Here is an 11,600-nt window from a genome sequence, read left to right on the forward strand (position 1 = left end):
CTTTACTTGATGAACTCTTGTGCTGTAGTTTCTCTTTACATAGTGAAGTGAGATAACTCCCATTAGGTAAGTGTCTTATTTGTTTTCATCCTTGACCTTGTGTCCTTTTTCCTAAAGTGTCCCCCACCTCCATCCCAGGACTTCATCTCAAAAATAAACATTACAACCTGGAGATTTTCCTACAACCTTTTTACTTAAGGAGGCAGGAAAATGCCTCCCTTTTCATATCTGACTTCTGTACTGTCAGGCTTGCCTTCCAGAATTGGACAGCCATGGATTCGCAATGTGTCAAAATTGGAAGGAGTCTTGCTTTCCATTTGGCCCTGAAAAGTGTTCCACAACTGGACTGCCATATTGAATTATTTTCAGCAGTAGAAATTCTTCGACGGCCCATTTCAGACCAGGCTCTAATTTGAAAGTAATAACATTTGGGCAAAGCTTAGATGCACTAAGTTGCTGCCGAGGGCTTGGTGGGCTTTGAGGTAATTGGTTTTACTCAGTTGCTGATGCTTCACTTGGACAAATGAGAAATCAAACTACAGCTCAGTTTACAGAAAAGCCCGTGTCAGCAGTTTAGTCTGAGTACTATTTCAGAGCTTGTTATGTTATTGGCAATAAAATGCAACTAATATACTGTTAATTAATATTGCATCCTACAGCTAATTTATCACATTATTAATCAGAGTAATAAAGTCAAGGAAAATGCAACTTACCTTTAGTGTCCTTTCATCTCTTTAAACACTTGTATTTATGCACAAATAGGTGTTTAGGTCAACATTGCCAAGTGTTTGGGTGGTCCTGGCTGAGTATATTTTATTTTCAAACAGTAACTTGCCCCTCAGGAATATTTTATTTAGCAAGACAGGACTTAAAGTGAAAGGGTAACCATTTCTGATCGTAACCTTGGCTTTGTGCTTCTAGTAATTATCCTTTAATTGCATTACCCTATTTGAAATAGAGTTGTAATTGGAAAAAAACAATTTGACATTCCCTGATGCTTACTCTGACATGCACTATTTGCTTTTTATTCAAATGTAAATTTTCACCATAATACTATCAAAGAAAGAAAAAAAATTAAGCAAAATTGAAATGTCAGTTGCAATTTCTGACATGCAGGCAGTGTCATTCACTGGTGTTGTCTGGAAGGCAAGACTTTCACTTTAGATGGAAAAAAAAAATCAAACTATGAAATTAGCATGCTCTGAGGAGAGGGAGAGATGGATGGCAGAATCACAGATCTATTCCTTTGGGATATGTGTCCACCTTGCACAATGGCTTCGAAATATCAAAAAAGCATCCAGCTATGATTTTTGGATGCATAATCCTTTATGCTTAATATAAAAAATATTTTTCCTTAAAAACAGAAAAATCATAAACTTACCTCTATTTTACCCTGGGCATCTTGAAGGTGTAATTTTCATTTGGAGCATGTGTTAGGCAGTCTCTAAAATGGCTCTAATGATTTCTGTCTCCTGATATCACACTTGTCAATTCTTCCCTTTTGGTTGTGGGCTAGACCTTTTGACTTGCTTCTAATACACAGAACACAACAAAAGTAATGGCATGTCACTTCCAAGATTAGGTTACACAAAGTACTGTGGCTTCTGCTTTGGGCTTCCATGTTTTGCTTTCTCACATGTTCACCCTGAGGAAGACCAGCTACCATGTTGTGAGCTGCCCTGTGGAGAAGCCTTGTGGTAACAGAGAGATCTCTGGCCAGTCACCAGTTAAGAATTGAGGTCTTTGGCCCAATAACCCATGAGGAGCTGAATCTTGCCAACAGTTTAGAAGTGAATCATCTTTCAGTTGAGCCTTCAGATGAGCCCACAACCCCAGCTGACACCTAACTATTACCTCATGAGAGACCTTCAGCCAGAGGCACCCGGCTAAGTGGCAGCTGGATTCCTGACTCACAGAAATTGTGAGGTAATAAGTGCTTGTTGTTTCAAGTTGCTCAGTTTTGGGGTAATTTATTAGATGGCAATAAACAATTAATATAGGGTAGAAGAGAACAAATATTAAACAAATAATTATAGATATGTTTGGCTTGTCACATAGGTAGGAAAAAACATAAACAGTGGTGGAGGATGACAACCGCTATGTCTTTACCTCAGTATGTTTCCTCAGATAAGTCATGACCTTTCTGTGCCTCAATTTTCTTATCTTGCTCACAGGTATAATTTACTCACAAAATGTCTGTGAGTTAGAAATGAAATAATAAATGCAAAGCACTCAGAAAATTTCTAAGTACTGTACATACATGAAATGATTGGTATTAAAGCTGGGAAATAACTGTTTCAGTCCAGGACTCAGTGTAGGACTCACAGTATAGTGGAATGAGCACTGTGCCTGAGTAGACCTGAATTCTAACCCAGGACCTTTCATTAACCAGCTGGATGACCTTGAGAAAGCCACTTAAGTTCTATCAGCTTCAATTTTCTGATCTGATAAACCTTTAGACACTGAAAGGAAGGAAAACAGGACAAGTAAGTTTTGATTGATGAAAGCAGCCTAGGAGCATGGGTATAGTAATTGGGACCCTTTGGTCAGAAGTGACAGAAATCCAAGTTGAAATAGATTATCTCTAGGATCTACTTTAGGGTCAAAAATATTGATTTTTTTTAAAGCATTTCTTTTGCTTTCACTAAGTTTCCAACAGAATGTGATTGTAATTTTCTTTTACTTCAGAGTCTACTTTTAAGGACATTTGTGTGTCGGAGTGAGTGAAAAAATATGTTTTTTGAGAGCATGGTTAGTCAAGTGAATCCATCATACAGGCAGGCACTGAGCAAAGAGGTTGGGCAATGGTGTCTAGATGCTAGGCGTGGTAAAGATGACCACCAGCGCCTGTTTCTGGTCTTCTGATTCTTCCATCCCACATTCTTCCTATGACTAAATCAGCCTAGAAGATGTGTGTTTATTTCAGGAAGAATCTCACACACTTCTAGAGTCTGAATTTTGCAGTTATGGCCTTAATGACGTTATGGGGCCAGGGCAGGCCATAGTACGACCCTGAAAATAAGCATCTCCTTGAATCATTTGCCCTTGGCACTTCACTTGCCTCATCCTAGTTCTGGCCCTGTGTTATTTCCTTGGTCCCATTGAACATAAGCCACAGGAGTATCCCCTTCCTTGCAGGCAGAGTAGACAGCTGCTTCACCAACGTTCTGAGGATCCTCTGAAGGTCCCCTTGACCACATCATTTTCCTCACTGGCCTTCACCAATATCCAAAAGTCTAAGCCTGGAGTTACTTCCTAAAGCAAGAAGGTGTTGGGAAAAGCACACAGGATTTGGAAGCAAGAGAAAGGGTTTGAAATTCAGGCTCTGGCAAAAAATAATGAACTTGGGCAAGTCACTTAATTTATCTGGACCTAACTTTTCTATCCCATAAATGGAGGAAGATACTATCTGCTCTCCTTTCCTCTGCATCTTTATCTGGATCAACTGAAATACTGATTGAAAAATCATTTTGAAAATGGAAAAGCAATATATAAGTGCTTACTGTGATTATTAAGGGTTAATACATTATTCTCTATGTTAGAAGCAGTAAAATTTTCTCTTCACCCCTTGGAACACTGAAAAGAAAGGAGACAGGTTGAGTAAACTTTGATTGATGAGCAAGGGGTGAGAGCATAAGTATATGAGTCAGGTCTCTTTGTTCAAAATGGATAGAAATCCAACTTGAAATAGTTTAGGCAAAAGAAGAAGGAAATTTCTAAAAGGGCATCACACTTAACCTAGAGTAGAACAAGGTGGGAGATCGTCCTCAGGGAAAAGGAACTCAAATCAAACCAGAACTTCACTTTTCTCATGGCAGAGCTTCCTTTTCTGTTATGTAGACTGTCTTCTTCCCTGTGCTGGGAACCTGGCTTATGTGTGCTCCCACCATTCAAATCCTGTTGTTTCTACCAACCAGGAGGTGCTGATTCTCTATTGTTTTAGTTTTGAATGTTCCAGGGAAGGATGCTGATTGGTTTGGCTGAAGTCAGATACCCACTTCTGGACCAACTGGAACCAAGGAGGCAGAATCCTCATGGGGACACATAGCAACTGCCTTTCCCAGAGGAGTAGGAACGCCTTGGAGCAGATGCCAAATGTTGTCCTCTGCGATAAGGCCCTGACTAGGTCACTGGATGCCACATACAGTTGTTTAGGTTGTGCAGTGTGCTGTACGCAGCAGCCGCACCTGTCTGGGGAGAAAGCTAAAATGCAAGGTGCCTGCACAAAAGCAGTTCATTTCTCAAAAGAAATATACTCCAAAATGTGGTAGCAAAAGAAGTTTTGCAAAATGTTAGTCCAAATGAGAGAAGATGGAAGAAGTTTTCATTGGGAGAAAAGATAAGGCCGTGCCAGATAAGCCTTTGTCAGCCCTTTGCTCAGAGCCCATCAGTGCCAGGCAGTGGACTGGGATGGGTGGGTGACAGCTCCATTCTCAGAGGCATACCCTCCCCACATTTTATATTGATGAGATGAAATGGGAAATTAAACTCTGACACCAATATGAATAGGGGAAAAAAAGGAAAAGCTACAAAGCGACAGTTCTTTCTTCAGACTTCAGAGAAATGATTGCCCTGCCTAATGCTGTTGGCGGCATGTTCCAAATTGTTCGGGTTGTTAATGTGGAGGAACTCCAGTCATCTTTGTCCCCTTCTGCCAGGATGAGTAGGTGGCACTGAACCCACCCGTCCCTCCTGCTGATGCTGCCGGGCTAATTTTCCTCCAGCCCACATGTGCTAATCCTGACTTTGTCCTGCTCAAAAGCCAAATGTCCTCTCTCCGCTGCCTGCCAACTCCTTAAATAGGCACCCACGGTCCTTCACGCTATGGCCCCAATCTGCCTTTCCAGGTTCCTCTCCTGCTTTCTAAGTCCATAAATATAGACTTTTGTTGTCCCCAGATATGCCAAACCAAGTCTCACCTTTGAGCCTGTGCTTGGGCTATTTTTTTTTCTACCTAGACTGAGCTGCTTTTTGAAAACTTCTTTGTTCATCCTTTGCAAAGCATTTCCTGGTTCCCCCCAAGTAAATGTGACTTCTTTTTTTTTTGATTCCCAGAATTCATGGCTTGTACTTCTTTATAGCACTCACCACATTCTGTCTTAAGTCGTGGTTGCACTTGTTATATTTCATTCTTCCAGATGAAAAGATCCTTGAAAGGAGATTTTTTTTAAAATGGTGATGATAAACACATATATTTCTTACTCTGCGCCAGCCCTGCTACATATTTTAAGTTATTTAATCCTCATGACAACCTTTTTCCAAATGAAAAACAGAAGCACAGAGAGGTTTGGTAACTTGCCAAAGGTCACACAGCTAACCTAGGATTGAATCCTGGGTAGGGTGCCTCCCTGAGTCCATGCTATTGACCATGATTATACCTCTTTTTGTGGAGGCAGAGGAGTATTTACTGGGAAGCCAATGAAGCTCCTTTCAAGGCAGCAATTTATAATTTTGTATACTTGTTCTAAAAGAAGCATTCAAACTTATGTTAATTTCAGATCCTAAAATAACCCAGGATTGATGTACTTGGTCATGTTTGAAACCTCTTAAACATCATTTGGTAATAACCATTGCCATGATGATGATGACAATCATTCCAACCCTTGTACAGAGCATTTGCAAGGCACCTCAGCTATCTCCCTGGATCCCCAGAACAACCTGAAAGTTAGGCACGATGCTTGTCACTTTTACAGATGATGTACTAACCTCAAAGAGACAGTGATTTTGCCTCAAGTCACCTAGCTAGTAAGTGATGGAGCTGGGACTGAAACTCAGAGCCTCTGATCCCATATGTCATGCTTCCTCCACTCAAACATTTGCTGCCTGTGGCTTCTGAGAGCCCTTTACAGTGCTTAGTGGATGGTGCTCCTCTCCGCCCCAGCCCCGTGCAGACCCATTTGCAGAGCACTCCATCACATCCAACAATTATCTAAATTGAAGTTGTCCATCCTGCCTTTTAAGTTCTTTTCCTGCTAATGAACCTTTTCAACCAACACAGGGCGCTTGATGTTAATCACACGGAGAAATGCAAGCTCAATCTGTTCACCTTCGAATAGATAGCCCCTAAAAGGTACAGAAATTGCATTTAACTTCTCAAGCCCTAATCTTAAGAATTTCTTAGGGCAAACTTCTTCAACGGCCTGTTTTCAAGAGACTTTCAAAACCCTCAAGCAATTGCTAAAGTGATACTAGAAATACATTTGCCTGTATCTAGAGACTTGGTGAGTACTAGCCTGTAATTTATCATTCTGTATAACAGAAAGCCTGGAGAATCATATTATAAAGAAGTCTTCAGCTTTCATAGCTGATATGTAAACACATTCCTAATGCAGAAAACAACTGGATTATTAGTGATGCCTAAACACTGACCCTGGGGAAAGCACTCCACATCCAGTTATTTTTAAGGACATATTATCTCTGTGTCATTCAGGAAAGTGCCCACACCAGCAAGGCCTTGTCTTCCTTCCTAGACTCACATAGTCAGTGGTAAAGAGGTTACTAGAGATAGTGATTGAGAACTCAAGCTTTGGAGTTAGGCCAGCCTAGACGTGGCCTGCATATTCCTGCATAAATATGGGTACGTGCATATATGCGTAAACCTGGGTGTGGTTTATTTATATTACTTAACTTCATTCATTGATTCAAGAGATACTTCCTGAGCAGCTACTAAATGTCAACCAGTTTCACAGGTACTGAAGACAAAGGAGTAAACAAAACAAAACTACCCCGGGGTGCTTCCATTTGTCTGCAAAATGTAGGAGTAATTGTTGCACCTCGCTGATAAGTCTGTTTAAGGATTACAACTGAGCCTGGTACCTGGCACATACTTACTAGTATAAAAACAAAATAACGTTTTACCCCATTCTAGATTTAAAACACCTCATGGTTCATTTGTTTATATTTTGAGCCATTTTAAACCCTGTTTTTCAGAAAATTATGGCGGGGTTTCCTTTGATGGGGCCTGGCAGACACGATAAATAGTAGCTGGCTCTTTGGGCCATGTGAGCAGGAGCTGTGGTAGCAGGCAGGGCAGCAGGCCGCATGAGGTGCATTTGGTAAACTAAGTCATGGCCAGAATGTGTTCAGGTGGCCTTGGCATAGATCATCACAGAGGCTCTTCATTTTCCGTTTTATTCTGAAGGGATTGTGCTGAGATTACTTTCCCTCTAGAGTTTCTGTCTGTCAAGAATACTATTAAAGAGTTTCAAATGAAGCATTTAACAGAAATTCCTGATGCTGTGGCTCAAATTCATTTTCTTTCCTCTTGCCCTCCAGGTCTCAGTGGTGGAGGGTTGAGTTGGACAACCCAATCCACTTCCGCCCAGGTCTTCTGGGTACTTGGGCTATTCCTTGGGCTTCTCTGTGATGCATCAGAACCCAAGGCTCTGTGTGGGCCCATCCTTCCTTGGTACTCAGATATCAGAGAACCTGTGTCTCTGATAGACAAGTGGACTATCCTTTCCTCCCACGTCTGGAGTATCATGCTTTCCTGTTTTAATTCCTTTGTCTTTTTATCCTTTGAAATTCATTTCCCAGTAGCACCTGCCTTAGCACCTATCATTGTCACCTGGTGGGGCCTGAGCTGTGGATACTGCACTTCCTTAGACCCCAAGGTGAGGCCCTCCTTCTGTGGCACACTTCCAACCCACTGAACAGGAAATAAAAAACAGCAAAGCACTTCCTTTTACATTTCTTTGCCCCCAAATTTTGAGATGGGAGGTGAAATAAGAAGCAAAGTCAAATCTTATGAAATTGCCGATGTCAATTATTTCCGACCTAAAGGAAGAAAGCAAAGGAGGAAGGAAGCAAGGAAGCAAAGAAGAGGGGAAGGAATGGGGGAAAAATCTTGAGGAAGCGAGGGCTAGAATTAGGTAACCACACATATATTCTGCTCTTTAATGATAATTACAGTTTATTGAATGCTTCCTCTGCATGAAGCACTGGCCAAACAAAGTTTTACATATATCACCTCGCTTAATCATCACATCATCTGCGTGAAGCTCCTCTCAACCCCTAAATTATTCCCATTTTAAGGATGCAGTAAGTGAGGGTAAGAGTTAAGATACTCATCCAAGGTCCTGCAACATTTGACCACAAAAGTCATGGCTTATCTGCTATATGAGAAGAAAGAGATACAAATCATTAGCACGAACAACTTCCACTACCTTTTAATAATGTTATATATATTTTCATGATTATAAGAGTAATCATGTTCAGTATAGGAAATTTGAAAATTACAGAACATTTGATGGAGAAAATGAAAAATCATATGAAGTCAAAGATAACTTCTATTATTATTTTAGAATCTCTCTCACTTTGGGTGTCTTCCTGCTTTTTAACAAATTTGGAATTGTTCTCTTTATCTTATTTTATAATCTGCCTTAAAAATAATTAGCATTGCTATGAATGTTGCCCCATTACTTTAAAAATTCACCAAAAACGTATTTGGTTATATTATATTGATACATAATATAATATAAAATATATATAATGATATACCATTAGTTATTCAATTGTTTTTCTCATGTTAAAAAATTAAGCAGTTTCCAAATTCTGCTGTTATAAATGCGACGAACATCATTGTACAAAATCGCTACTTTTGACACCAATGGCAGGTGTGTTTGTCATTTAAAGGTGATTTCTTTTCCACAAGAAGTGTCATCATTTACATTTTCTGGTTGTTCGGTCACAATGACCTCCATGGCGTGACTAGGTCAATGGAACTGATACACTGCATTTGTTGGGAGCTGACCCAGAAGGACCTGGGGTATGAGTGTCCAGACCAAAGGCAACTCCAGCCAGGTGAGAGGACTTGCAGCTATTTCCTCCCCTTGGTGCTGTCCTGGGCTCAGCCTAGTGAGGATTTCCCACAGAAGGCAGGGATGAGCAGAGTAGAGACAGCTGTGTTGTTCTGCGAGCTCACTGCTGGCTGCCACACAGGACAACACCTGCTTTAGCCCCTAAGGTTGTCACCTGGTGGGGCCTGAGCTATGGATACTGCGCTTCCTGAGACCCCAAGGTGTGGCCCTCCTTCTGTGGCACACTTCCAACCCACTGATCAGGAAATAAAAAACCGCAAAACACTTCCTTTTATTTCTTCTTCCCTTCTTTCATTCCCAAACCTTATTCTTACTTGGTTAAACTCATTTTTCTTACTGAGAAAGAAAGGAGGTGGCTCAAGCCTGTAATCCCAGCATTTTGGGAGCCCAAAGCCTGCAGATCACCTGAGGTCAGGAGTTCGAGTCCAGTCTGGCCAACATGGTGAAACCCCATCTCTACTAAAGTAATCCCAGCTACTTGAAAGACTGAGGCAGGATAATCGCTTGAACCTGGGAGATGGAGGCTGCAGTGAGCCAAGATCGCGCCATTGCACTCCAGCCTGTGCAACAAGAGTGAAATTCCATCAAAAAAAAAAAAAAAAAAAAAAAAGGAGGGGCATACCTTCTTTTACTGGGGCAAGGGGAAGGGGAGAAAGTAGAAACACACAAATTAGACTGCACTGCCAGTTTCACCTCCTGCTTTATGCTTTTGTTTTTCTTAAAGTATGACTTTATTTTTCTCCATATTTTAAAATATTTTACTCAACAAAATTTATTGAATGTGTATTATGTACAAAGCACTGTGTTTAATGCAATAAGGAATGGAAATGACTGAGGCTCTACTTAAAGAAAAATTTTAAATAACTTTGCTTAGATTGGCTGCTTATTCAAAAATTTAGAATATTGAATATATTAATTTTCCTAGCTACTAGAAATGTCAAGCCCTTTACTAATACATCCTAAGTTTTTAAAAGTCTCTAGCCATTTTTATTTTGGTTTTCCCCTCTGTGCCAAAGAGTTTTCTGTTTAACATTGTTACATTTAGCAAATAAAAACACAGGACACACAATTAATACTGGATTTCAGGTGAACAAATACCTTTAAGTATATATCATGAAATAGCCATAGGTGTGTTCCAAGTATTACTAAAACATTATTTTTGTTCCTTATCTAAAATTCGAATGTAACTGGATGTCCTGTATTTTATCTGGCAATTCTATTTCTATTGAATAAGAAATTGCCATTTATTGAGTCTCTCCCTTGGGCTCTTTTTTATTTGTTTGTTTGTTTTTGAGACAGTCTTGTTCTCTCACCCAGGCTGGAGTGCAGTGGCGGACTCTCTACTCACTGCAACCTCCGCTTCCCGGTTCAAGTGCTTCTTGTGCCTCAGCCTCCCGAGTAGCTGGGATTACAGGCACCCACCAGCACACCTGGCTAATTTTTGTATTTTTAGTAGAGACGGGGTTTTGCCATGTTGACCAGGCTGGTCTCAAAATCCTTACCTCAGTTGATCCACCTTCCTTGGCCTCCCAAAGTGCTGGAATTACAGGTGTGAGCCACCACTCCTGGCCTGCATTGGGCTCTTAACCTGACACATTTAATGTTTATACATCTCTGTAATGTAGGTATTGCTCTGCACATTTTATATGCAAGGGAATGGAGGCCTCTGGAAAACAAGTAACTTGTCTGAAGTCCCAAAGCCAGCAAGTAGTGGAGACAGCATTCAGACTCAGGTTCACCTGACACCTGGACCCATGTTCTTTCCTCTGGATTATAAGTACTTATAATTGAAGTATGGACTAGTTTTGGAATATTCCATTTTAACTGTATTTTAGTAGAATATTTGATTTCCAATTGAAAGAACAATCTATATAAGAATGACGTGGGTAAGGAGGAAATTTTGCTCTTCTTCCCGTATTATTTAGAAGAAACATTTTACCCCCAAAGCACTTGAACAAATGGCACTCCTCCAACTGTACCTTATGATACTCATTTTCTAAATGTATACTGTTTTCAAAGTCGTTGAGGACTTCATTGGAAGTTTGTAGTAAAATATCGCCCTCTTCTGGACACACGGGTATCATTCATTGAAGATGGATACAAAAGCCTTTTTTTTTTTTTAAATTTTTTCCTTCCAACTTTTATTTTAGGCTCACAGGATACATGTGCAGGTTTGTTATATGGGTAAATTGTATGTTGCTGGGGTTTGGTATACAAATTTTTTGCCACCCAGGTAGTTAACCTATAACAGTACCTGATAGGTAGTTTTTTGATCCTCATCCTTCTCCCACCCTCCACCCCAAGTAGGTTCTGGTGTCTGTTGTTCCCCTCTTTGTGTCCATGTGTACTCAATGTTTAGCTCCCACTTATAAGTTAGAACATGTGGTATTTGCTTTTCTGTTCCTCTGTTAATTCAGTTAGGATAATGGCCACCAGCTGTATCCATGTTGCTGCAAAGGGCATGATTTTGTTGTTTTTATGGCTGCAGAGTATTCCATGGTGTATATGTCCCACATCTTCTTTGTCCAGTACAGTTGATGGACATCTAGATTTATTCCATGTCTTTGCTAATGTGAGTAGCGCTGCAATGAACATACACATGCATGTGGTGTGTCTTTATGGTGGAACTGATACAAAGGCTTTTAAAAAGTTAGAACAAAAGTACAATTTGATTATGTATCCAATCACAATAAATAGCTGTTGTTGTCACTAAGTGTACACCTTCTTCTTCACTGTGAATTCTCAGAATGAGAACAGAAAGACACGTTAGAATTGGCTGAG

At 40.4% G+C, this 11,600-nt stretch overlaps 1 long non-coding RNA gene across 2 annotated transcripts in view; it reads right to left on the reverse strand.

Annotated features, from left to right (window-relative positions):
• The window catches only part of LOC105471484 (uncharacterized), a 59,556-nt gene extending 57,708 nt beyond the window's left edge, over nt 1–1,848 (reverse strand). For both annotated transcript variants that reach the window (XR_011610723.1, XR_011610724.1), the window contains exon 1: nt 1,382–1,848. This is a non-coding gene — a long non-coding RNA (uncharacterized lncRNA). The remainder of the gene's footprint in view (nt 1–1,381) is intronic.
• Between the last annotated feature and the right edge of the window lie 9,752 nt (nt 1,849–11,600).

The sequence above is a fragment of the Macaca nemestrina genome, chromosome 12 (genome assembly GCF_043159975.1).
Source record: "Macaca nemestrina isolate mMacNem1 chromosome 12, mMacNem.hap1, whole genome shotgun sequence".
In the NCBI taxonomy this organism is placed as follows: Eukaryota; Metazoa; Chordata; class Mammalia; order Primates; family Cercopithecidae; genus Macaca; species Macaca nemestrina.